This window comes from Hyla sarda, chromosome 1 (assembly GCF_029499605.1).
Source record: "Hyla sarda isolate aHylSar1 chromosome 1, aHylSar1.hap1, whole genome shotgun sequence".
Lineage (NCBI taxonomy): Eukaryota > Metazoa > Chordata > Amphibia > Anura > Hylidae > Hyla > Hyla sarda.
Window position 1 is genome coordinate 499,737,426 of NC_079189.1, and position 27,908 is coordinate 499,765,333.

A 27,908-nucleotide genomic window follows, 5' to 3' on the forward strand; every position below is an offset into this window, starting at 1 on the left:
TGTATATTCATCTACATGTACCTTTCATCACCTCACATATATATTTTTATAGTGAGCCCTTTTCACATAAATGTGTTCGCACATATCGATTAATATTCATTCACTTTTGTTTTTTCCATCTATCCGCATATTTCACATACATATTTGCACTTGTTACACATTTTTATATATACATATAGGTCTTATCTTCACATATATTTTTTTACAGATATATTTGTTATATATCTCTATACTGTCATATTTGGTCGTCACTGCAATATATGTACTGCACTTATGCACAATAATCACGGTATGGCACTTTGGTTTTGCACATCTCACCTGATGCATGTCACTGCTTGTCTCACGTTTTCGCACACACTTCACTTCTACCTGCTGTATGTTTTTCCCAAAGATGTTCGCAATAATACTGCCAGCTCCATTTCCCACACCCAAGATGGCCGTCACGTGCTGTCTCAGCGTGATACGCATGCGCGAGATTTCGCCGCACACCCCATACCTTCCGTTAGTACGGAGTTCTGCTATGAGTTTTCGGCGTGGTGACGCAGTGGACGCACTGCATCATCATCACGCCGAACATGCGCAGTGATGACTGCAATGGCGTTCGGACGCCGGTCCACATTGATTTCCCTCTCAGGTGCTCTGATTGTTTTGTTTGTATTTTGTATCCCTATTGGCTACACATGTATATAAATATCTACCTCCCTCTCATACCATATACTCCCTGAGGAAGCTTGTTGCGAAACAACGTTGTAGGGGTGGCGTTCTGGCTTAGGGTAAGATGTCCGCTGTATGCTCTTGTGATGTGAGATGGGTGATTTATACTTGAGTCAGATTTTCCAGGATTCCGGTGATTGTTGAACATTTGTGTATGTCTTATCCCGGTTCCTGGGACTCTCTATCCTTTTACCCGCTTATCACTCTCATAATTGTATACTTTACTTATTGTCTTACTCCATGGTGCGGTCATAAAAACTTTTTTCTCTGGGCATTGTGCAATACTGGATTTACATCTATACAGCCATTCTGAGTGTATATGCTTACATATGTTGGTATGTAATTGCTAGTATATTTTTGTACAGCCTATACCCTTTACATGTATATACACCCGGATGGGGGTCACTTTATTATCTCCCATTTTTTATTGATGTTCTGTAGCCCAGTTTTGTCTCTTCCCCTCATCCAGACGCCTCAGTAGTCTGTCCACTGTCGTTCCTTTTAATTCTGTTTTTAAACCAGTCACCACTAATAAAGATTATATATACTTTTTCACTACTCTGTGTCTCTGTGCAATTTTCTTGGGTATTATTTGTTTTTCTCTGTATGCCAGAGACAAGGTTGGACCATAGGTCAGTATTTTGCGCCCCTCTTTTTTGGTTATTATATATTTTTTCCTGTATTTTTGCAGAAGGATTATCCTGTCATGGATTTTCGGGCCAGAGAAGTCTCCTGGTTGGAGCAAGCTAATCTTTTATTCTCCGGAACGACAGTGGACAGTTTAGGAGCGGACCAGTGCAATTTAAGGGAACTCAAGCTTTCACTGCGTAATCTTCTCCACCGTCAGATGAAGGTATGGTGGAATCGGGCATCGTTGGATAACTATGTGACCAAATCTTTGATCCCGAGGGGCTTGAGAGTTCAGACTTATCCTTCTTTTAGCCTTGATAATGAGGAATGTGTCAAAAAATGGGAAGAGGCTTGTAATACCTGTTCCAAAATATTCATGATTACCATCATGGAGTATAACACCAAGACCTTGATGGAATTGAGCACACAGATCGAAAAGGTTGAGAGTGATATTAAAATAATGGTTTCTAATGAAGAATTTTCTACTTTTAAACAAGAGTTAGAAGAAACGGCTAAGATGTGGGAGAAGCAGATTAAATTAACTAAATCCAAAAAATTCCAGAGAGATTTGAATGATGCTGTCAATAACAGGATATACAAATGGAAACAATCTAGTGCCGAACGACGTGTACGCTCTCCTTCCGTCTCATCAGTGAGGTCTACTGGAACAGAATCCACTACCTCCTCCAGAACTACTGATAGGAGCCCCAGACGGGACACCAGGAGAAACTACCAGCGGAACAGATCACGTACAATTGATACACGCAGTGATGGGGCAAGGACTAGAAGTACCACCCACAACCGGAAGGTAATTAATTTGTCTCAAACTGTACTAACTAAAGAACAGGAAGAGGTTTTATCTTTAGGTCTAACTTTTTCACCGGCATCCTCCTTTGATTGCTTTACAGCAGTAAAGGACTTACATCTGTTCGCGAGAAAGTTGATGTTTAAAAAGATATTTCATTCATCCCAAATGGGAGCCCAACTTCACACCGCTGATGAGATCGAAGCAATTGATGCACTTAATTCACTTTTGGAAGAACAGGATGACACAGCTACAGGTAAGTTTCCAAAAAACTTACTATTACCATCCAGATCATTCCCCCAACTGTCTCAGTATCCTAATATAGACATCTTTGTACAATTAGTGTCAGCGGAGTTTGAAAAAATCCCCTTTACAAAAGCACCTGACAATCTGACGTTTAAACAAAGTCAAGCATTAAGGGACCTGGGCAGGATGGACGACATTGTCATCAAACCCTCTGACAAAGGGGGAAATGTCGTTCTCTGGCCCAGGTCCCTTTATGAGAAGGAGGCATTGCGACAATTAAAAGATGGTGTGTGTTACAAGCGCCTAACTTTTAATCCATTAACTAAATACAAGGAGGATCTTTTTTGTATTCTGGATGAGGCTTGTACGAATGGGGTCCTAAGCAGGAAACAAGTGGAAAGTTTGCTACCAACCCATCCTATGATTGCGACCCTTTACCTCTTACCTAAGGTTCATAAACAGTTAGTTAATCCCCCTGGGAGACCGATTGTGTCTGGTAATAACTCTCTAACTGAACCGATTTGCAGGTACATTGACTACTACTTGAAACCGATTGTGGAATCCCTCCCCTCACATCTTAAGGATACGACAGATGTCCTCAAGCGACTGGATGGTATACAGCTGGATGAGTCTACCCTAATAGTCACTTGTGACATTGAATCTCTGTACACATCCATTCGACACACTGATGGCATGGAAGCGGTACGAACCTTTCTCTCGATGACGGACCTGGATCCAGACCTATGTAAGTTGATACTGGACTTATTACAGTATGCACTTACTCATAACTTCTTTCTATTTAAGGACCTCCTCTACCTACAACTCCAGGGAACGGCAATGGGGGCGGCTTGTGCGCCCTCATATGCCAACCTCTTTCTGGGGTTGTGGGAGAGGAGGATCTTCATGATCGACCCGGTACCCCTAATTGAGAGGATATCCTTATGGGGACGTTTTATAGATGACGTGTTGTTTTTGTGGCATGGGACTCCAGATGAGCTGTCTATCTTTATGTCTAATCTGAATAATAATATCTATAATATCAGATTGACATATAAATATGGGAGACAAAACATTGACTTTCTGGACGTGTCCCTGAACGTGGATGACAGTGGATTCATCCACTCAAATGTGTTTCGCAAAAAAACATCAACTAACTCGTTGCTCCATGCATCCTCCTCCCATCCGAAGTCACTGATTTCCAATATTCCCATAGGTCAATTCCTCAGAATGAGGAGAATATGTTCTAATGAGGAGTTCTTCGAACAGCAAGCCAAGGACCTTAAAGACCGCTTCCAGGAACGTGGTTATAGAAGTGCTGACATCCAAAGGGGATACAACAGAGCAAAATCCACTTCAAGATCTACTCTTCTGACCCAGAGAAAGAGACAGAAATCAGATACACAGGTGAGGTACATTTCTATGTACAACACTAGGTGGAGACAAGTACAACGGGCACTTAGAAAACATTAGTCGGTGTTGACAATGGATCCAGTCTTAAAATCATATCTATCTAATCAACCCTCTATCACATATCGCCGAGCCAAGAATCTGAGAGATTTATTGGTGCATAGCCACCATAAAAGCAGACAGAGCACTGGCCTATTTGGCTCTAAGGGTCCCAAATGGGGCTGTAGGCCCTGTGGGGGATGTGTAGCATGCCCGAATGTTGAGAAAGCTGAAGAATTTTTTAATTCCTCTGGGGAAAAGAAGTTTACTATAACACACACCATCAATTGTTGCACATCTGGTGTAATCTATTACGCCACTTGTCCCTGCCACCTAATATATGTTGGTCTCACCTCTAGAGAACTGAGGAGAAGGGTACGTGAACATGTCCTGGGGATTGAGGCTGCAAGAGACACTGAAGATCTATCTACTTTGAAAACAATACCTCGTCATTTCCGAGAACATCATGGATGTGATAGCAAACTCCTCAAGGTAAGAGGCATAGACAGGGTCTTGGTTGGCCCTAGGGGTGGTAACTGGCGCCAAATTCTTGCACAGAAGGAATCAAGGTGGATTTTTACCCTGAAAACTGTGACCCCATTTGGGCTCAATGAGCACAATAGTTTTGCGCCCTTTCTACGTACATGATTTATTTTGTTCCTATTCCCTTGGTATTGCCAGCTGGTTCGGTTTTGATTTTTCTACTTTAATATGGTTTTAATTAATTTTAACTTGTTCTTCTGTAGTCATTATGTCTCATCTTTGTTTTTTGTTGTTTTTTGTTCTTTCCCTTGGTACCCCCCTCTTTTCTCTTTCTCTTTCTTTTTCTTTTTCTCTCTCTTTTGCTCTCATTCATTTTTCTGGTCCCCCTCCTCCTTTTCCTCCTTTTCCCCTCTCCCCGCCTTTCCCCCTCCCCCCCCCCCCTCTTTCCCCCCCTCGTTCCCCCCCCCCCCTTTTTCCCTTTCCCCCCCTTATCTTCCCTTCTCCCTTTAATTTTATTTTTCTTCCTTTGTTTTTCCCTTTGCCTGTTTCTGTGCTCCCTTGTTTTCTCCTTTCTGCTTTCCTCTTTTCCTTTTCCTCCCTACCACTTCTCTTTCTATCCCCTTTCTTTACTTCAGGGCACCCTAACCGGATCCGATGGAAGATACGAATTTATGAAATTATCCTTGCAGTAGTCCAGGAAATGGCTGGCTTTATTCAACATCCTAAAAATTCATCGATATTTGCATACAGTATATTTTTCACATTTCATATAAATATGTCAGTAGACGTATCTTCTATCACATCATCTGAATATTCTCCAGTGAGTCCTTTGTGGCTCACATTAATTTATTGGTGTATATTCATCTACATGTACCTTTCATCACCTCACATATATATTTTTATAGTGAGCCCTTTTCACATAAATGTGTTCGCACATATCGATTAATATTCATTCACTTTTGTTTTTTCCATCTATCCGCATATTTCACATACATATTTGCACTTGTTACACATTTTTATATATACATATAGGTCTTATCTTCACATATATTTTTTTACAGATATATTTGTTATATATCTCTATACTGTCATATTTGGTCGTCACTGCAATATATGTACTGCACTTATGCACAATAATCACGGTATGGCACTTTGGTTTTGCACATCTCACCTGATGCATGTCACTGCTTGTCTCACGTTTTCGCACACACTTCACTTCTACCTGCTGTATGTTTTTCCCAAAGATGTTCGCAATAATACTGCCAGCTCCATTTCCCACACCCAAGATGGCCGTCACGTGCTGTCTCAGCGTGATACGCATGCGCGAGATTTCGCCGCACACCCCATACCTTCCGTTAGTACGGAGTTCTGCTATGAGTTTTCGGCGTGGTGACGCAGTGGACGCACTGCATCATCATCACGCCGAACATGCGCAGTGATGACTGCAATGGCGTTCGGACGCCGGTCCACATTGATTTCCCTCTCAGGTGCTCTGATTGTTTTGTTTGTATTTTGTATCCCTATTGGCTACACATGTATATAAATATCTACCTCCCTCTCATACCATATACTCCCTGAGGAAGCTTGTTGCGAAACAACGTTGTAGGGGTGGCGTTCTGGCTTAGGGTAAGATGTCCGCTGTATGCTCTTGTGATGTGAGATGGGTGATTTATACTTGAGTCAGATTTTCCAGGATTCCGGTGATTGTTGAACATTTGTGTATGTCTTATCCCGGTTCCTGGGACTCTCTATCCTTTTACCCGCTTATCACTCTCATAATTGTATACTTTACTTATTGTCTTACTCCATGGTGCGGTCATAAAAACTTTTTTCTCTGGGCATTGTGCAATACTGGATTTACATCTATACAGCCATTCTGAGTGTATATGCTTACATATGTTGGTATGTAATTGCTAGTATATTTTTGTACAGCCTATACCCTTTACATGTATATACACCCGGATGGGGGTCACTTTATTATCTCCCATTTTTTATTGATGTTCTGTAGCCCAGTTTTGTCTCTTCCCCTCATCCAGACGCCTCAGTAGTCTGTCCACTGTCGTTCCTTTTAATTCTGTTTTTAAACCAGTCACCACTAATAAAGATTATATATACTTTTTCACTACTCTGTGTCTCTGTGCAATTTTCTTGGGTATTAAAACAGTTTGTAGGTAGATTTAGCAAAACTAAAACTCCCAGCATGCCCAGACACCAAAGCCTGTCCGAGTATGCTGCGAGTTGTTTACATATTTGTCAGTGTTTTCCAAACATTGTGTTGCAAGCTTTTGCAAAACTACCACTTGCAGCATGGTCGGACATGCTTTGACTGTCTGGGCATGCTGGGAGTTGTAGTTTTGAAAAATCAAGCTACACACTGTTTTGTAGACACTTATACAGTCCAGGTTGCAATACAGAGCAGGGAGGCGGAGACAATACACCCCGGATGATTTTGCTTGAAGGTGGAGCCAATAAATGGTTCAGAGGGCTGAGGGGAAGAGCTGACACAAAATCGTCCAGGGCACATAAAAATCCCTCATAGCGGCATTATAACAATTTGGGGTCTATAAATGTGGAGATTGTGTAGAGGAGATGACAACACTGAAAAAAAGGCATAGTCTAATATAAGAGATGAGTTTTGGATGGAAGAAGTCATGTCTGTCTGATCCGGGCGGAGAAGAAAAGAAAAAAAGGACGACGCTGATCAGAAAAGACGTCTGTGAGTTCCCTGGATGAAACTGTAATCACATTTAAGGTGTATATATCCTTTGTAGTGCTGGTATCTACTTGTATATGGTCCTGTATATAATCACCTATATAGTATACAGACCCTGTGTACAGCTGGTATCTGTAGGGGTCAGGCATGAGGAGGGATTTGGATGGGATAGGGGTGTGACAGAGGTGTGGCCAGGGGCAGAGTCTCGCAGGGGGCCCTTGTTTTATTTGGTCCAGGGGCCCTGAGTGTTGTCAGTCCACCCCTGCTTAAGGGCTTCACCTACTGTAAGTACTAAGTAAAGGGTCGTAATACTTATGCCAATACAATATTATAAGTGTTTTCCTTTTTAATAAATTAGCAAAGATTTCTAACATTCTGTTTTCACTTATGGGGTAGTGCAGAATAATGGAGGGGGGGATTAGATTTTTTAAATATATCTTTTGTATAAGATTTTTTTTATAAAGTGTCTGAAGACTTTTGGAATGATTTGTAATTTTGGGGTCTGGTCTGGGGTCTGAATTTGTGTTGCTATAGAATCCAAGAGACTCAAAAGTAGTCATCTGAAAAGTAAAGGAAGGAAGAAGAGGCATCTAGTAATTTTGAAAGTGAAGACACACAAATGATACCAGGGCATAACTTTCTCAGTGAAAGTCCAGACACTAGTAGAAATGGAAGGACCCAAAATGATGCAAAGTATGTTACACAAGGTCACTGTAATTATTTAGTTTAATCCTATGATATACCGTATTTTTCGCCGTATAATACGCACTTTTTCTTCCCCAAAACTGGGGGGAAAAAGTCGGTGCGTCTTATACGGCGAATACACCCCTATCGCGGCGGTCCCTGTGGCCATCAACGGCCGGGACCCGCGGCTAATACAGGACATCAACGATTGCGGTGATGCCCTGTATTAACCCTTCAGACGCGGCGATCAAAGCTGACCGCCGCGTCTGAAGGGAAAGTGACATTAACTCGGCTGTTCAGTCGGGCTGTTCCCGAACAGCCCGACTGAATAGCCGGGTTAGTGCTTACCTGCCTCCTCGGTGTCTTCTCCGTTCAGGGATCCCCTGTATGCCGGCGCTCTCCTTCCTCATCATCACGTCGTCGCGTACATGCTTCGGCGTGCGTAACGACGTAATGGCGGCGACGGAGAGCGAGGATACCCGGCCGGCAGCAGAGACGTTCTGGAGCGACGGGGGACATGGCGACAGCGATGGAGCGACATCCAGGGCAGCGGTGACGGGTCCGGAGCGGCGGGGACACGTGAGTATTACCTCCTGTGCAGTGGTCTTCAATCTGCGGACCTCCAGATGTTGCAAAACTACAACTCCCAGCATGCCCGTACAGCCAACGGCTGTCCGGGCATGCTGGGAGTTGTAGTTTTGCAACATCTGGAGGTCCGCAGGTTGAAGACCACTATTGGGTTCAAAATCTTTAATTTTTTAGATTTTGCCCCTAAAAATTGGGTGCGTCTTATACGCCGGTGCGTCCTATAGGACGAAAAATACGGTACCCTTTTGTTCTTTGCACAGCTTAGGCTAAGTGCACATCTGTGTCAGAGCTCTGATGGAAGCTCGGAGTCCATTTATGATAGAGAAAACATGATGCGTGGGCCGCGCCATATTCCCATCAATGATGTATCGGTACAGAAAGAGGTTAAATACTGCATAGTGCTATTTGAATACAAAGTCAGGAATGGATCTGAGAACAGGAGAAGTCTCAGTCTTTCTTTACACAAATACTCCATTTATTATCTGGTCCTGGCTTTGCATACAATAATTGCAATGAAAAATCTGAATGTGCGAACACAGCCCTACTCTGCACCATTCAAAATTCAGGATAAAAGCTGAGGTCGAAATGCTCGCCACACCATAGAAGACTACTCTGAGGGGTTTATAGGGAGAGACAATTGTAATAATATCCTTATAGCAGTGTTTCCCCACCAGTGTGCCCCCAGCTGTTGCAAAACTACAACAACTAGCATGCCTGGACAGCAAAATATGACCAGAAGACAAAAGATGAGAAGACTGCACTGTAAATGCATTTGCAAGTTTAATTCACAGTGCACATTGAAAAAAAGCAAAAGAAATGCAATAACACTTAAGGTTCCTAGGTTTCTTTGAGGTCAGAAGTTAAGTTTCCTGCTCTTTTTACTCTTAGTTACATAGTAAGGCTTAACCCCTTAAGGACCACGGGTTTTCCCGTTTTTGCACTTTCGTTTTTTCCTCCTCACCTTTTAAAAATCATAACCCTTTCAAATTTGCACCTAAAAATCCATATGATGGCTTATTTTTTGCGCCACCAATTCTACTTTGCAGTGACATCAGTCATTTTACCCAAAAATCTACGGCAAAACGAAAAAAAATAATTGTGCTACGAAATTGAAGAAAAAACGCCATTTTGTAATTTTGTGGGCTTCCGTTTCTACGCAATACATTTTTCGGTAAAAATGACATCTTATCTTTATTCTGTAGGTCCATACAATTAAAATGATACCCTACTTATATAGGTTTAGTTTTGTCGCACTTCTGTAAAAAATCATAACTACATGCAGAAAACTTTATGCGTTTAAAATTGTCATCTTCTGCGTCCTGCAGTGCATGGCGGCGGTCGCATAAACCTTGTGCTCCGCTGCAGCCCAGGCCTAATAGCGGCTAAACAGCATTGATCCTGAGCATATCGCTACGGCAATTGTGCCCACCGGTACCTGAACTATCGGGGCACCTGATGATGACCCGGAGGCGAGGGAAAAAGAGCCCACTGAAGCTCACGGCGTTCTTTCCTGCTGCAGAGGCCTCACAAGATGGCGCGGCTCAGTGCGGGTCAGCGTCTCCGGCTACTGGAAGTGCCTCACCAGCGTCTTCATCCTCTCAGACGGGCTGCGCCCTGGAGGCTTCTCCTTCAACTCCTCCGATTCTCCTGACAGGCTGGTCGCCTTCGGTGCAGCAGGACCCGCAGGTACCGTTTTCCCCGATCTCCTCCAAGCCATTGGGAGCGGGGACCCTACATACTAGAGGCCCAGGAGGCCCTGATGGGAGCTCTCCGTCGGCGCCCCTAACTGAACCTATTATGAGGGGGCTTCTCGCTGAGTTACATACCTCCATTCAGGGTGACATTAAGGCAGCCGTGTCCAATATACAGCATGAGATCTCCTCTCTTGGACACCGCACATCGCACATTGAGAACAAGATGGCGGAACTCACCTCTTCTCATAATGAAGTAGTGGACTTAGCTAATGGCCTGGAGGATGAGGTTGCCGCTCTTCAACTTAAGATAGCTGATATGGAGGACAGGTCTCGCCGAAACAATTTAAGGGTGAGAGGGGTGCCGGAGTCTGTGAAAACGGAGGACCTCAACACCTTCCTAACGGATTATTTTGCATTGTTGCTGCCTCAGGCTTCCACCCTAGATCTGCTAATGGACAGAGTCCACAGGCTTCCTAAGCCCAAAACCCTACCTGCTGCTACACCAAGGGATGTGATTCTGCGCCTTCACTTTTACTATATTAAGGAGCAATTGATGTTGGTGGCGCGCTCCTCACCCTCCCTACCAGATGGGTATTCGGGACTCCAACTTTACACGGATCTATCTGCTGCCACTCTAGCCAGGAGACGTGAGTTCAGTGCAGGGACTAAAGCTCTCAGAGAAAAAGGGATCCCTTATAAATGGGGATTCCCTGTGAAATTGATTATCACCAATAAGGTGTCCAAACATGTGGTCTCTTCCCCGGAGACCCTTTTGCAACTGTGTGCGGAATGGAACTTGCCTGTTGATCTGACTGCTCAGAGATCCCTGGACATACCGCATGCTGCAAAGATAGCTGAGGAATGGAAGGTTGTCTCCCACCGCAAGAAAAAAATCAAGACATGAACTGTTCCTCTGCCTTTAGACAGGCCTGTCCGACTTGTCTCACTGGCTTGCGACTGGGGTATCCTTCCCCATCCTTTGGGTTACTTATCCTCTTAGTGCTCTGGATACTTTTCCTGAATGTTTAAACATTCGGCCTAACTGCAGTCGAATGTACTTACCTACCCCCATTAAGACCTACCACATGGTCTTTACTACTGCTTGCTCAATTTATTTGTTCTTTGTTGTTCGTTCTGTTTACTTGTTTTCTGTCCCGTTGGTCCTCCATCACTTACTTTCTCTGATAGTGGATATGAGAGGCTCCTCTTGCGAGCTGCTAAGTGTAGATGTATCCTCTTCGACGGGAGCACCTGCTCCTTTTCAGTTTACTGTGCTAATGGTTCTGCTTTGCGTTGATGTATACTTTAATTATGGTTATTAAGGTTGTGTCTATGAATGTGCGGGGTCTTAACTCACCGTATAAAAGGTCTCTGGTGTGGAGGGAGGCTAGACGCCTGGCGGCCGATGTCCTCTGTATACAGGAATCCCATCTATTAGCCCTAGATGCCCATAGACTCCAAAATAAGAGATATCCACATATCTATCAAGCGCATGCTGTTCACAAGAAGGGAGGAGTGGCGATTGCATTTAAGAAAACCCTGACGGTTACTGTCCAGCACTCTGTGATAGATGATAGAGGTCGTTTTATAATTATTGTGTGCTTACTAAACAATGTTCAATATACCTTAGGCTCCTTATATGCGCCTAATGCGAAACAGTGTACCTTCCTCAGGGCATTCTTGCGCAAATTGGAGTCCTTGAGAAGGGGACACTGCCTACTGCTAGGAGATTTTAATATGACCATGTGGCCTAGTGTAGATTCTACTTCGCCCAGTTTGAAAAAAGAACCCACAGGTTTCTTCACTAGTGTGTCCCAAAATGACCTATATGATGTTTGGCGTATATCCCACCCCACGGAAAGGGACTTCACCTTCTTTTCTCATGTGCATAAGATATACACCAGAATAGATTACGCCCTTACCTCCCACTCTCTCCTACCATTGGTTTCAGAGGCCCAAATTATGCCCATAGAATGGTCGGACCATTCCCCCATAAGCGTCACCATTAAAGAATCGCATAGCCCCCGCCCGACCTATATTTGGAGACTTAACCCACTAATACTCCATAATCCAGAATACTCTGAAGCGACCAAGTTGGCGGTTGATGCCTACTTCCGCATTAATGATACTGGTGATGTCACGGACCCCATGCTTTGGTGTGCGTTTAAGGCTACAATTAGGGGCCACTTTATTAGCCAAACAGCCTATGACAGGAAGCTCCGCCAGACCAAAACACTAGAACTCCAACAGCGCCTTGCGGAATTACATAGGCGCAATAAGACCTCGTACTCTCCATCACTAGTAGGAGAAATTTCTCAGGTTGGCGCTACCCTACACTCCCTCTCTCTACACAGCTATGAGATGGCATTGAGAAGGCTCAAAATGACATGGTATTGGCAGGGTAATAGATCTGGCTCTACACTGGCTACACAACTTAAAAAACGTCAGGATAAGGGGAGAATCCCCTTCCTTACTAAATCTGATGGTTCTATAGTTACTGACCCTCAAAGTATAGCCAATTGTTTTGCAGATTTTTATAGCGAATTATACAATCTTCAACATGACATTGCTACTCCACAGCCTGATGAAGCAGTTATCTCTTCTTTTCTGTCCTCTATGTCCCTCCCCTCTCTGTCCGCGGACCAAGCATCTGATCTTTGCTCTCCCTTCTCCACAGAAGAAATTCTTGAATGTGTGCGTTCCCTCAAGCCCTCGAAGTCACCTGGCCCTGATGGTATTACAAATGAATTCTATAAGCGATTTGGCCCTTCCGTAGCTCCCTTTCTGACCAGAGCCTTTAACAGTATTAGGGAGAACGGTGTGCCCCCTAGGGAGATGTTGGATGCTCTGGTCATTACCATACCTAAACCTGGTAAGCCACTGGACTCTACCCTAAATTACAGACCAATCTCTCTCCTAAATAGTGATATTAAATTGTATGCCCTGGCTCTTGCTGCTAGGTTGAATAGGGTTTTGCCGGACCTAATTCACAGGGACCAGGTTGGCTTCGTCAAGGGTCGTCAAACGGTGGATGGTACGAGACGCTTTCTCGACATCATCACAAAAGCGCATTCCGATCGGACGCCTTCTCTCTTGCTATCCCTTGATGCGGAGAAGGCGTTCGATCGAGTGCACTGGGGATATCTGCGAAGTGTGCTGCGTAAGTTTGGTTTTCCCCACTCTTTGGAATCCGCCATTATGGCACTATATACGCTCCCATCTGCTAGAATTTACACGATGGGTACCCTTTCTAATAGTTTCTCACTTAGCAATGGGACAAGACAGGGGTGCCCACTATCCCCCCTTATATTTACCTTAGTTATGGAGCCGCTTGCTCAATCCATCAGGGACTCCCCAGACATTGCGGGCATTCAAATAGGTAAAGTAGACCACAGGATTGGCTTGTTTGCCGACGATGTTATCATTAGTCTCTCCAACCCCCTGAGCTCTTTAGGCCCAGTTATGGACATTATTGATGCCTTTAGCCGAGTTAGCTTTTATAAGATTAACCCCACAAAGTCGTGTATCTTACCATTGCAGATACACACTGAGCAACAGAGAGTACTACAAGCTAAATATCCCTTTCAATGGGTCACTGACCAGATTCCTTACCTAGGCATAGTCCTTACTGCGTTGCCTGATAAGACAATTGCTTCTAATTTTGCTGTTGTGCGGTCCCTGCTTACCAAAGAAATTGATAACTTCTCCAAGCTTCCTGTCTCATGGGCGGGACGTGTTGCCACTGCTAAGATGATGCTGCTCCCTAAAATTTTATATTTTTTTAGATGCCTGCCGATGATAGTGCCCGCCTCCTTCCTCTCACAACTACAGAGAATGCTCTTACGATTTATTTGGGATGGTAAGCACCCTAGGGTTGGTGCGAATATATTGTATCGCCCTGTGCATGAGGGGGGGTATGGGGGTGCCGAACCTTAAAATGTACTATCACGCTGTTCTACTCGATCAGCTTAAAAAATGGTGGTGGCAGGACGCTCCCCCCCTGTGGGTAGATATTGAAGCTGCTGTCCTCAATGTCTCTAATTTTAATAACTTTCTCTGGGCATTGCGCTTTAACCCTACCTTTGCTCCCTCTTCTCCTTTCTCTACTATTGCGGCTGCTATCAGGTTGTGGAGTAAGGTGGCGCGAATTAAAAGTCTTTGTCCACCTAGAGTGAAGGATATCCCTTTAGCTGCTATAGGAGACTATATTCTAGATATAGATTTTAAGCCCTGGATAGATGCGGGCATCCTCACTGTGGCATTGATTAGCGATGCTAATGGGTTGATGCCTTTCACTGATATTGTACGCATGTTCTCTATATCACAGAAAGACTTTTACAAATATTTGAGGCTTAGACATTTTTTGAGATCCCTCCCTTGGGATAGCTCTCGGCCTCGCACTGCGTATGAACATCATTTCCTGTGCAGGGACTCCTTTACTAGGGGTATCTCCCTTGCTTATGTAGCTTTGAATGAGGCGGAGGGGGAAATGGTCAATACGTTTAAGTCCAGATGGGAGGAGGACCTGGCACGCAGATTCACGGCTGAGCAGTGGAGCTTTGTCTTTGACATGCACAAAAAATATTCTAAATGTGTTAATCATTTCGAAGCTTCTAGGAAGCTCCTATACCGATGGTACTACACGCCGATTCGTCTGGCTAAAATATACCCTACCACCTCCCCAGTGTGTTGGCGATGTAACCGGGAAAGTGGTACCTTGCTACACGTGTGGTGGACTTGCCCGTTAATTGCACCTCTTTGGACCGAAATTAAAAAGTTGTTGGACAACCTAGTGGATTGCCCCTTCCCATGGGGCCCAGAGAGTGCACTACTATTCCTGTCCCTAGAGCAAGTTCCCCCGCATTATATGACCATCTTATATCATATTCTGACAGTTGTGAGGGCTCACATTGCTCGGAGGTGGAAGTCGACTGAGGTGCCGGGTCTTCCTGCCATTCTGGCGGAGGTGCATAGTAACCTCGTGATGGAGGGATTGATAGCGAAGAGGTGTGGGGCTTCTAATAGCCGTATAGCTACTCTGTCCCAGTGGACGGACAGTTGTTCGACCTCAATTAGGGTCGTAGATTAGCTAATTGTATATGCACGATGTATCTCACTCTGATATGTGTATTATGATTTGTGTATTATGATTATGATTGTATTGGTGGTCTCTCATTCCTTGTTTTATACTTTATATATTGAGGACCTTACTGTTGTTCTGTTGGTTCTGCTCCTTTAATAGGTGCATAACTGTACTGGTTTGTGTTATATGAAAATTTATAAATAAAGTTTAAAAAAAAAAAAAATTGTCATCTTCTGACCCCTATAACTTTTTTATTTTTCCACATATGGGCCGGTATGAGGGCTCATTTTTTGCGCCGTGATCTGAAGTTTTTAGCAGTATCATTTTTGTATTGATCGAACTTTTTGATCGCTTTTTATTCATTGTTTCATGTTATAAAAAGCAACCAAAAATACGTTATTTTGGACTTTGGAAGTTTTTGTGCACGTACGCCAGTGACTGTGCGGTTTAATTAATGATATATTTTTATAGTTTGGACATTTACGCACGCGGCGATACCACATATGTTTATATTTATTTTTATTTACATGGTAGTTTTTTTATGGGAAAAAGGGGGTGATTTTAACTTTTATCAAGGAAAGGGTTAAATCACATTTATTAACTTTTTTTACACTTTTTTTTGCAGTGTTATAGCTCCCATATGGACCTATAACACTGCACACACTGATCTTATACCCTGTTCACTGCAAAGCCATAGCTTTGCAGTGATCAGGGTTATCGGCGATCGATTGCTCAAGCCTGAATCTCAGGCTTGGAGCAATCAATCGCCAAGGGGACACGCTGGAGGCAGGTAAGAGGACCTCCGCTCGTGTCCCAGCTGATCGGGACACCGCATTTTCACGGCAGCTTTCACTTTCGGTTTAGACGCGGCGTTCAACTTTGAACGCCGCATCTAAAGGGTCAATAGCGTGCGGCACCGCGATCGTTGCCGCGCGCTATTAGCCCCGGGTCCCGGCATCAGATACATGCCGGGACCGACCCGATATGACACGGGGTCACTGCGTGACCCTGCGTTATATCGCGGGAGCTGGCCAAGGACATAAATATGCTTCCTTGGTCGTTAAGGGGTTAAAGGGGTACTCCACTGGCCAGCATTCGGAAGTAAATTATTATGAATGCTGTTTTCGCGCAGCGGGGGGTTGGTCACGACCCTCGTGACATCACAGGGGCGAAGTTTCAAAAGGCATCTGTCAGCTGCAGTTCATGTTTCACACTGCTTATACTCTTCTATGACTGTTAGGGAAAGTAGACACATAATATATAGTGCCTCTCATGTATCTGTCTTTGCTTCCATAACATAGAAAAGGTGCAAAGTGTCAGAGCAGCTGAGACCTGTTCCAAATTTTGCACCTGCACACAATTTGTATGAACAGCATAGGAGAGAGATTTGGAACCAGGGCTCAGCTTCTAACTGACTGCCAAACAAGCAGGGACAGGGATAGGAGGGGAGCAAGAAGGTGTTCCAGCCCCAAGCACTTTAGAGGCCTAGGAACACCTCTTGGACACTTTGCATCAGAGAATAAAAGTGCTCCCAAGGCATGGAGCACCTGCCGATCCCACCACTCTATTCATCAGGGAGAGCTGGGACCCTGTTCAGGAAATTGCTGAGGATCCCAGTGGTCGGACCCTTTGCGATGGGACACTTATCCTCTATTCTAAAAGGTTTTTAAAGGGGTATTCATAGCAATAGACATCGTAGCCCCGCCCCCTAATGATGTCCCGCCCCGCCCCCTCAATGCAAGTCTATGGGAGGGGGCATGACAACCGTCACACCCCCTCCCAAAGACTTGCATTGAGGAAACGGGGCGTGAGGGGGCGGGGCTGTGATGTCACGAGCTCTCAGTCCCAGCTCCAGCGTGCGGAACAGTTTGTTCCAAACGCTGAGCAGTGGAGTTCCCCTTCACTAACAGGGTAGTGTTGCCATCTCCTGCCTTCTGGTCATATTAAAGGGGTACTCCAGCCCTAATACATCTTATCCCCTATCGAAAGGATAGGGGATAAGATGTATGATCACGGGGGTCCCACCGCTGGGGACCCCCTCAATCTGTAACTTCGCACCCAACTTTTTGAGCTCTCCACAGCACTGGAGGCTCAGAATGTATAGCGTGACGACCACGGGGCCGGAGTATCATGCCGTTACACCCCCTCCCACAGACTTGCACTGAGGGGCGGAGCGTGAGCGCTGCGGAGCTCACAAAGGTGGGTGTGCGCAATGACGCGATCATACATCTTATCTCCTATGCTTTGAATAGGGGATAAGATGTATTAGGGCCGGAGTACCCCTTTAAGACATATGGCGATTTTATGACAATGCTTTTTTACTACTATTCTCAATAATCTAATTGTTAATCCTGAACATTAGAAGCAATTGCTTATGAATTGCTCATGAATTACAAATGTCAGCCCATCTCTGCAGTATAATTTCCCACTGCCCACAGCTTAGGTGGAATGGGAATGGCTTGCAGCTAATATGTATTAGATATTTGCCAAGTAAACAAATGCTTTCTTCATTTGACTAGAGAAGGATTTTCCTATCTAGTGGGTGTTATTACACATAGGGTTTCCTCGGATGTTCATTCACTGTGACAATCTGATGTGACTCACTAGTGAATTATACAATCAGTAAACATAGGGTTTCCCTATGACTTAATGTAATTCTACAATGCATTTCACAATTTTTTTGAGCTTGAAGTAGATATAAAGACAAAATTAGACTAAAACCCATAATAAGCGGGACATACGAGGGATATATTAGTGGAACTATTGTCATGGTTGTTAATGGTGAATTCAGCCAAGGCTAGATGTGATACCCAATCAGACTGAGGGTCAGAAATAAAATGCCTTAAATATTTCTCTAAGAACTAATTCAAGTGTGCAAACTGTACTCCCCTATCCGAAACAATATTTTCTAGGATACTGTGTAGATGTACAGCATGTGCACCAAACAAAAAAGGCAATTTTGCACTGGGCAGTTGACTAAGGGGAATAAAATGACACATTTTACTAAATCTGTTGACCACCACCGAGACCACCGCCTTCCCTTGTGACAATGAAAAATTAGTAATAAAATCAATCTAGACATAGGATCAGGGTTTTTGAGAAATGGGCAATGGATACAGTTGGCCTACTGTAAGTGTTCTGGTTGTTGTGCCAGTAATTCCCAGATGACCCGAACAATATCGAATCCTGAAATTCTCCCAACAGTTGAAGTTAAAAATGGCTGGGAACAAACTTTCCTTGGGAAAGATTACCATTGTGCCAACTCTTGGTTGGATTTTATTTCCAAGGTGAGTTCCGAACCAACAGGAGAAATTACAATTCCAGGTGGCAAATATTTTCAGATTTAGACTCAGGGGAAGGACTGGCACAAAAACTATGAAATAAGGAATCACCCTTGACATTTATTGACCTAGATCTGTTAATCCATCTGGTCCTGGAGCCTTTTCTTACATTTACTTCATGTAGCTTAGCTTGGACCATACCTACATTAAGCCAGTTCAGTATGTTACATGATGTGTTACTTGCACTGGCCGTCCTGCGTCAGCTCCTCCCTCTTCTTTTGTATATAAGACAGTTCAGTAGCTCTGCCTTCTCTTGATCTCCAGTTACCACCTTCTCATTATTATTATTTAGGGATACTGGCCCATACAATTGTCCTTTAATAAATTAAGAAATGTTTTCCCATTTGCCGTTTTAGCTAAACCCTGACCCCAACCAATATCTGGAAAGTTAAAATCTCCCATTATTACTGCTGTACCTGCCTGGGCAGCCCTCTCTGTTTGTGTATGCAGTTGTCCTTCTATCTCCTCAGTGATGTTGGGGGTTTATAGATTACACCAAAAATTATCTTTGCATTGTAAAGGATCCTTTCTGGTGAAGCGATTCTGTAAAGTGTACAAAGGAGATGAGTCTTGTATGTAACAGTGTCTGTTTTCTCAAGTCTATGTTTGCTTTATAGGAGCGAGGCAGCCTCTCTTGTATCTGTGGATATTTTCACTGGTACTGGGCAACACTTCTTTCATTGCCAGCATGATGTGAAGGGGTTATGTTTATTTGTGATCTCTGTGTGATAGTATTTTTATGTTTGGGATGTTTTTTTGTGTGAACTGATGTGATACATATTTATGTGGTAGCCCTTGGGGGGTGTATGGTAGTTGGGGTGTTGTGGTAGATGAGGGGTTAATGTTAACCCTATAGTTCGTGACGCCAGGCTGAGGGCTAGTATGCTGAGGTAATTCTCCGGCCTATCGCCGCCCTTCCCAGAAACGACAGGTGCATGTAATAAAATGACTGAAGGTCCACTTGAACTTGAACTTGGGTAACTTTACTTAAGTGCTTGCGGTACATCCAGTGAACAATGACAGTCTCTGGAATACAGTCTTTATATAGCTCAATGACTGACAACTGTTGAAATAGATTAAAGTCTCTGAATTTAGAGTAATTATTGCAGATCCGTCCGGATTTAGGGGATAGATAAGGTCCGGTGATCTTGCAGAGTGCGTGGGGATTGATACACTCAGAATTTAGAACTTATCGTCCATCGCCGCAAGGTTCAGGCCTAGACTCACTGATCTCAGCAGCGCAAATGCTTCTCGCTTGCTTGCACAGGAACAAGAGAGCGAGAACATGGCCGCCGCTCCCTTATATGGGCAGGGGGCGGGGCTAATCTGATTGGTCCGAACATCCGTCACTCACCGTTACACAGTGTGATGGGATTAACTACGTCACAAGGACCTCCAAAGGTCCTCAAGCAGAAATACCATAGAGTTCCCCTGAACACGTGACCCGCAGGTCCTGCTACGCTATGGGCAGGTAATTAACTATTTATTTACATTTATAAAATCTTACACATGCAAATCCTAAATGGCTACAGGATAAGTACTATAGGGATGAGAGGTGACTAGGGGTGGGTAAGACAATAGGGACCCCGACGTCCTAGGGACTCTGGCTATGGGGACCAACAATAAAAGGTACCGGATAGGATACGGTACCGGGACACCACATTTATAATTAGGTCAGCTTTGGGTGCTATTCATTTATACTGTGCATTAGGCTATGTTCACATAAGGGTTATGAAGCCCCGTTACAACAGATGATAATGGGGCTGGGACTGAGGTTATCACAACTGACATGAACAGAACCCGACAGGCCCCATTCACTTTGAATGGGGTTCACCAGGATTTCTGTTAGATGTCCGTTATTTCCCAAGTTTTAGCAGAGAAAAAAAACGACCATACAGTCAAACATCGAAATAAAGCTTTGACAATTTGGATTTATGTGTATGTCTCATGCATTTTATAGGTATATATCATTGATAGTTTTTACATTGACTAAACTAATATATTTATACTGGTCCACTAATAAGTATACTTATTATCTATTGCCTTGCTGTAACCATTACAATTTGTCCTAGTGTGCCTTCTTGTCTACTTTCCATTTTGGATTTTTAATACTGGCTACATACGACTTGTCTCCATGTTTTCTTTGAGGACTGCCGTGCACTTCTAGACTCCGGTGAGCTAAAAACTATTCTTTCATATCTTGGTTCTATAAATGTTGTTATTAAATGTTATTAATCGTGCTGCTTACCAATTGGTGATTGCTAATTTGGTGGGATAAACTACTAGTACAAGACATTTGCTGCCAAAATACCAGGTACAATTAATCTTATAGCTATTCAAAACTTCAGGGTTTTTTCAGGGTGTTTGCAAGCACATTGAGGCCCTGTATTTTAGCCTGTGCCTCCTGCCTAAGCTTTGATTGGTAGGCAGCCATCTTGGGACTCTTACAAAGAAGCACCTGTTTGGGGGGCCATCTTTGTTTCTGTAACTGCGCACTCTAATTCTGTGTCCTCGAAACCAGAACACTGAATTTCACCAGAACTGGTGTCATTTATTTATTATTTTAACCTGTTTCCTTGTCTCACAAAGGGACATGTTTTTCTTGCGTAAATGTATCCAGTTTACGCCTAATCTTCTTGATCTAAAGAGTAACTTCATTTTACTTGTGTTTTGTTTAACCTGGTTACTCACTTCTTCTGATAGTACAGTGATAATATTGACAAGTGCTTGTTTCCATAGATTCACATTTTGCAGTATGAATACTAAAAACTTCCTCCAAAAAGCAGGGCTTTTACTTTGTGTAGAAACTGTACAGTGAGTTATTTTTACAGGAGTTGGAAAACAGTTACATATGTAGAATGACATAGCAAATTGGTAGAAAAATGACAGTGTTGTAAAATATACATCATAAGAATCCATACCCCCTTCAAACAGCATACTGGCAAGCTTTGAGCACTGCTGGAAAATTGAGTTTTTATGGTAGGGTCACACAGAGCGCCGATAGCAGTCACAAAAGAGAGCTCCTTGCTGTGACTTAGTAGCTCTGTGTGTGCGCTAGAGACACAGTGCCTGCTCATAGCAGATGTGCAGCGGGAAATCTGCTGCTATGAGCAGACATATAGAGCTACCCAGCCACAGCAGGGAGCTAGCTCTTGTGACTTCCGTCAGCGCATTCACGCTCTGGATGTTGTGTGAGTTTCCTGCTGTGAATTTTAACCGCAGCAGATTACATTGACTTTAAAAGGGTTGGCTGCAGATTTTCAGCTCTGGAAAATCCTCCTCCAAATATCTGCAAAGGCTTAAAGGAATCCCTGTCATCAGTATCATCCACACTAACTTTTGTTACAGGTTTGTAGTGCCAGTGACAGTGATGACAGTTCCATTCCTCCGTTCTGCCACAATTCCGATTCTTCGTTATATGCAAATGACCTGCTTAGCACAGAAGAGGAGGCATTACTAGGAAGCTGCCAGCTAATGTCAACATGCACCAGGGGCTTGGGAATGCCTCCCATGCATTAAGCAGGTCATTTGCATATAAAGAAGAATGGGCCAGACCTCACTGTGCACCAAGGGATTGGGAACACCTCTAGTGCACCAAGTAGGTCATTTGCATATAATGAAGAATGGGAACGGAGGCACTGAGTGGGAATTGGTAGGTGTTATTGTTATCAGAATCACCCGCACTACAAGACTGTAACAAAAAGTTAGTGGGGGTGATACTGATGACAGATTCTCTTTAAACCAGTAGCAGAAAACTCACTGAAGATCCACCCTAGTGAACAAACCCTAACATTATCATCCTTTCAAGTTGAAAGCTATTTGCCCAGATTTATCAAACTGTGTGAGAGAAAAAGTGGAGGGATTTTCCCACAGCGGCCAATCACAGCTAAGCTTTCACTTAACCAGACCTCGTTACCTAAGCTGTGATTGGTTGCTGTGGGAAAATCCCTCCACTTTTTCTCTCACACTGTATGATAAATCTTGGCCATTATGTCTATTTAAAAAAAAAAATGTACCATGCCACAGAGATGTGTTAAAAGTGAAACATCCTACTGCCTCTACCTGCATTTTTCCCTGAGACCCTGACTGGTCATAACTTTGGACATGTCTCTGTTTAAGTTTTTTTTAAATGACAGGGACAATTTAAGATGTGTACTAGTGACTTTTGTATTGAATTTTTTTTCTTCCTCAATAAAGTTGTGTTCTTTGAACAGAGCATAACAAAACATATTACACATACAGTATGTAAAGGTATGTGAAAAATTTTAATTAGAGAGTTATCACGGTGACTAAGTGATAAGGACAAAGAATTTTTAGGTGAAACGTGACTGTGTTATTTGACAAGGAGTTGTAGACAGCCCTTAGTCATGAAGTCTTTAATTGATAGTCTAGAGCTGCAGGTGTTGGAGGGTGCAGGGTTTTAAACAGATTATCTTAAAGCGAGTGCAGCTTCAAAGGCCTCTAGTGATCAGCTATCAGTGGGAGAAACTGCAGCCGACCAGTCATTTTCCCTGCAGCGGTTTTACTTGCCAGATCCAAATGAGCATGAAACATTCTTTGTAAGCAGCTCTCAGCTCTAGTTATTAAATATTAAGATATTAGTTATTAAATATTCTGAAAGAATGGAAAGTGGTTGTCTTCATCATTCAACTCCAATAAGGGGATCTCCTGATCTTATAAAAATATAGAATACTAGAAACATCTTGTAGAGGTCTGTATAGCACAGCTAGGATTACCTATTCGAATAATAATCTGTCTTATTTTCTGATTAGATAAAGTTCACCAGAAAGCAACCACAGCAACCAATCAAAACTCAGCATTCAATCCTCATGTTTGTTTGGTAAAATGAGATACAATTTTCTTAGGTAGATTGATAAATCTGCGCCATTGTCTTCACATGCAGTACAGATTTGCTACTGACGCTTTGCTGTGCAGTTCCTCTACTTACTCGACACTGTTTCTGTCGCGCATTTGAAAAATAATTTCCCCCTGTGAAAGGGACGGAGGGGACAAAGAAACTTGTAGGGCTAAAAAGGTTTCCCTAGTTTATTGTGAATATTTTAAATATATTGAAGGCAGTGTAGAGATGCTTTAGGACAAAAAGAAGTGCAGTGCCCCAACTGCAAACCTTCTCCTCAGAGCAGTGTTCTGCTATTCAGGGACTACCAGAGGCTTTGGTAGAAGAAAAAAAGTGACTACATGCGTTATTGCACCAATTCTGACTGCTAACTCTGCTGCGTCTGTATTTGCATAGACTTGAAGGTAAAGCTGTAGCAGAGGTAACATTCAGAGTTGTAGCCCATTAACTAGATGTGTTAACCCATCAAGTCTTAGCTCTGCTACATCTTTACCTCCTTAGGGCACCTGTTGAATCTGCGGTAGTAAACTGTAGCCTCTAACATGCAAAGAAAAAGTTCAAAAAAGGGCGCTCTCTGGAGTGCTGTTTAGGAAAAAGCAAATGAAACCCGCCGTCTAGTGCTGGGTGTCACACCTGATCCGCTGGAGTGATTCCACGGAACAAATGAGACCCCGTGACGGTAGCGCGGTGGGTAGGATATGTGCAGTATGCGGCTCACATATCTCCGTATCCACAGGGTTACGGAAAAATAGAAGTGGAGTGAATGGGAAAAAGGAGGAAATTAGATGGAGCACTTCTGCTGGAAATGACGGGACTCGGAACGCCACGATAGCACAGGACGACATTTATTAAAAGAAATCTTTTAATAAACATCGTCCTGTGCTATCGTGGTGTTCCGAGCCCCATCATTTCCAGCAGAAGCGCTCCACCTAATTCCCTCCTTTTTCCCATTCACTCCAGCCTCTAACATGAGGTTCTCTCTCTTAATATCAGCAGGGCATAAGGAACATTTACAAGGTCTCCAGCCAATGGGCTCTTTCAGCTTGTCTCTCATGGACCTCTGTCCTAGCCACCTATCTGTAGCAATGGACTGTCTTGCTTATGCCTTGGCATCAATAGGACTCTACTGGTCTAGTGGTTTCTCTAGAATCTGGTATTGATGTTCCCTCCTGGCTATTTGACTCCTGGCTTTGGTTGTGTGAGGAAATTTTTTTCACTTTTGTCCATGGTCTTAGTTTCATGTTGCAGCTTAGCTGTAGTTTATAGAAAATTCCCTTCATTTTAAAGCCTATGTGACACTTAAACACTTAAAGGAGATATGCCACAAAAAACTTTTGCCCGGGCTGCAAATACATAAAAAACAAACTCACTTTCCTACGTTCCCCCGATATCGGTATCCCGTTCCTCCGCTGCTGCTCGGCTTTTTTCTTATGCTCGGAACATCACAGTACTGTCAGCGGTTCGCCAGCAGCAGCAATGTCCTGCCTCGGCCGGTGATAGGCTGAGCACACTGTCATGTGAGGCCAGATCTCCTTACATGACAGTGTGCTCAGCCTATCACTGGCCGAGGCGGGAAATTGCTGCGGCTGGCGAAATGCTGACAGTACTGTGATGTTCCGAGCCTAAGAAGAAAGAAGCCAAGCAGCAGCGGAGGAACGGGGTACTGATATCTCCGCAACAGGGGAACGTAGGAAGGTGAGTTAAAGTTTGTTTTTTATGTTTTTGCAGCCAGGGCACATGCTGTCTTTTTGCCGCATATCTCCTTTAATTTATCAAAAGTGACGTCGGCGTTGCCTCAGAGTGCTTCGGTTCATCTCAGAATGCCGCCCCATGGCCTCGGATTCTTGGATCCGTAGTCGCAGTTACAGCGGTGAGTGCATGCTATCGTTCTTTTGTGGTTATATTTTTACCATGTGAATCTACACCTCCCAGTATTATCTAAGCAATGGTAAGGGTATGTTAGAAGTTGTTGTTTCACTAATCATACATGCAGATCATACATGCAGAAGTGACAACAGCACTCATGGAACACACGCAAAATACACAATTACATCAGTAACTCACAGTTGACATCTTTATAGCCCTCATATCCTTCATTTTGTTCAGACTGCTGTGAATTCTGAAGACAATGTTTATTATAACCCTGCCACACACTGTGCTACCTGTATATAACTTGATGAAGACAATAAAACTTTACATTTGATAGATATGCATTAAAATCTGAAGAAAAAAAAGAAAAGAAAAATAGTGCAATAAAAGGCGAAGCTCTTAATCATGGCAATATATACAAAGCAAGCTCTCGCTTATATACCCTAACAAGAAATGATTCCTACCTGTACAGACCAGAAAGCGTTCCCGGCGTGTGACGTAGAATCAGCTGATCACTGAATCAGTGAAAGGCCAGCCAAAGCTACACACTTGTTTTTGTAGCCTAATATACAGGGTGGCCAATTTATATGGATACACGTTAATAAAATGGGAATGGTTGGTGATATTAACTTCCTGTTTGTGGCACATTTGTATATGTGAGGGGGGAAACTTTTTAAGATGGGTGGTGACCTTGGCGGCCATTTTGAAGTTGGCCATTTTGAATCCAACTTTTGTTTTTTCAATAGGAAGAGGGTCATGTGACACATCAAACTTATTGGGAATTTCACAAGAAAAACAATGATGTAACTTTATTCTTTCATGAGTTATTTACAAGTTTCTGACCACTTATAAAATGTGTTCAATGTGCTGCCCATTGTGTTGGATTGTCAATGCAACCCTCTTCTCCCACTCTTCACACACTGATAGCAACACCGCAGGAGAAATGCTAGCACAGGCTTCCAGTATCTGTAGTTTCAGGTGCTGCACATCTCGTATCTTCACAGCATAGACAATTGCCTTCAGATGACCCCAAAGATAAAAGTCTAAGGGGGTCAGATCAGGAGACCTTGGGGGCCATTCAACTGGCCATGACCAATCCCCTTTCCAGGAAACTGTTCATCTAGGAATGCTTGGACCTGACACCCATAATGTGGTGGTGCACCATCTTGCTGTAAAAACTCAGGGAACATGCCAGCTTCAGTGCATAAAGAGGGAAACACATCATCATGTAGCATTTTCGCATATCCAGTGGCCTTGAGGTTTCCATTGATGAAGAATCGCCTCACTATCTTTGTACCCCATATACCACACAATACCATCAATTTTTGTGTTCCATCAGTCTTGGAGGGATCTATCCAATGAGGATTAGTGTCAGACCAATAGTGGTGGTTTTGTTTGTTAACTTCACCATTCACAAAAAAGTTTGCCTCATCACTGAACAAAATCTTCTGCGTAAACTGAGGGTCCTGTTCCAATTTTTGTTTTGCCCATTCTGCAGCCCCTGAAACTACGGATACTGGAAGCCTGTGCTAGCATTTCTCCTGCGGTGTTGCTATCAGTGTATGAAGAGTGGGAGAAGAGGGTAGCATTGACAATCCAACACAATGGGCAGCACATTGAACACATTTTATAAGTGGTCAAAAACTTGTAAATAACTCATGAAAGAATAAAGGTACGTTAAAACCAAGCACATTGTTTTTCTTGTGAAATTCCCTATAAGTTTGATGTGTCAATTGACCCTCTTACTATAGAAAAAACAAAAGTTGGATTCAAAATGGCTGACTTCAAAATGACCGCCATCGTCACCACCCATCTTGAAAAGTTTCCCCCCTCACATATACTAATGTGCCACAAACAGGCAGTTAATATCACCAACCATTCCCATTTTATTAAGGTGTATCCATATAAGTGGCCCACCCTGTCGTTTTAAGCGGAGTGTATTGAGAGGAGGACTATGCACTCCACTATGCTTAAAACTGTTTTAGACTACAAAGACAAGTGTGTAGCCTTGGCTGGCCTTTCACAGTAATTAGGCTTAAATTATTTTAACAAAAAAAAAATGTACACCACGTAGGTGTACGTACAGTTTGCACTTATTAGAGGAGGACTATACGCTCCGCTACAAACTGTATAAGGCTTCAAAAACAAGCGTGTCGCTTTGGCTGGCCTTTCACAGTAACTAGGCCCAAATTATTTTAACAGGAAAAAAATATAAATGACACCACGTAGGTGTACATACAGTTTACACTTATGAGAGGAGGATACACGCTCCCCTATGAAGGCTACAAAAACAAGTGTGTAGCTTTGCCTTTCATAGTAACTAGACCCAAATTATTTTAACAGGAAAAAAATAGGACACCACATAGGTGTATGCACAGTTAACACTTATGAGAGGAGGACTATACTCTCCGCTACAAACTGTATAACGCTACAAAACCAAGTGTGTAGCTTTGGCTGGCCTTTTACAGTAACTAGGCCCAGATTATTTTAAGAGGAAAAATATAAAGGACACCTCTTAAGTGTATGTACAGTTTACACTTATGAGAGGAGGACTATATGCTCCGCTAAAAACTGTATAAGGCTACAAAAACAAGTGTGTAGCTTTGGCTGGCCTTTCACAGTAACTAGGCCCAAATTATTTTAACAGGAAAAATATAAAGGACACCACTTAGGTGTACGTACAGTTTACACTTATGAGAGGAGGACTATATTGTTATTTTCTGTTAAAATAATTTGGGCCTAGTTATTATGAAA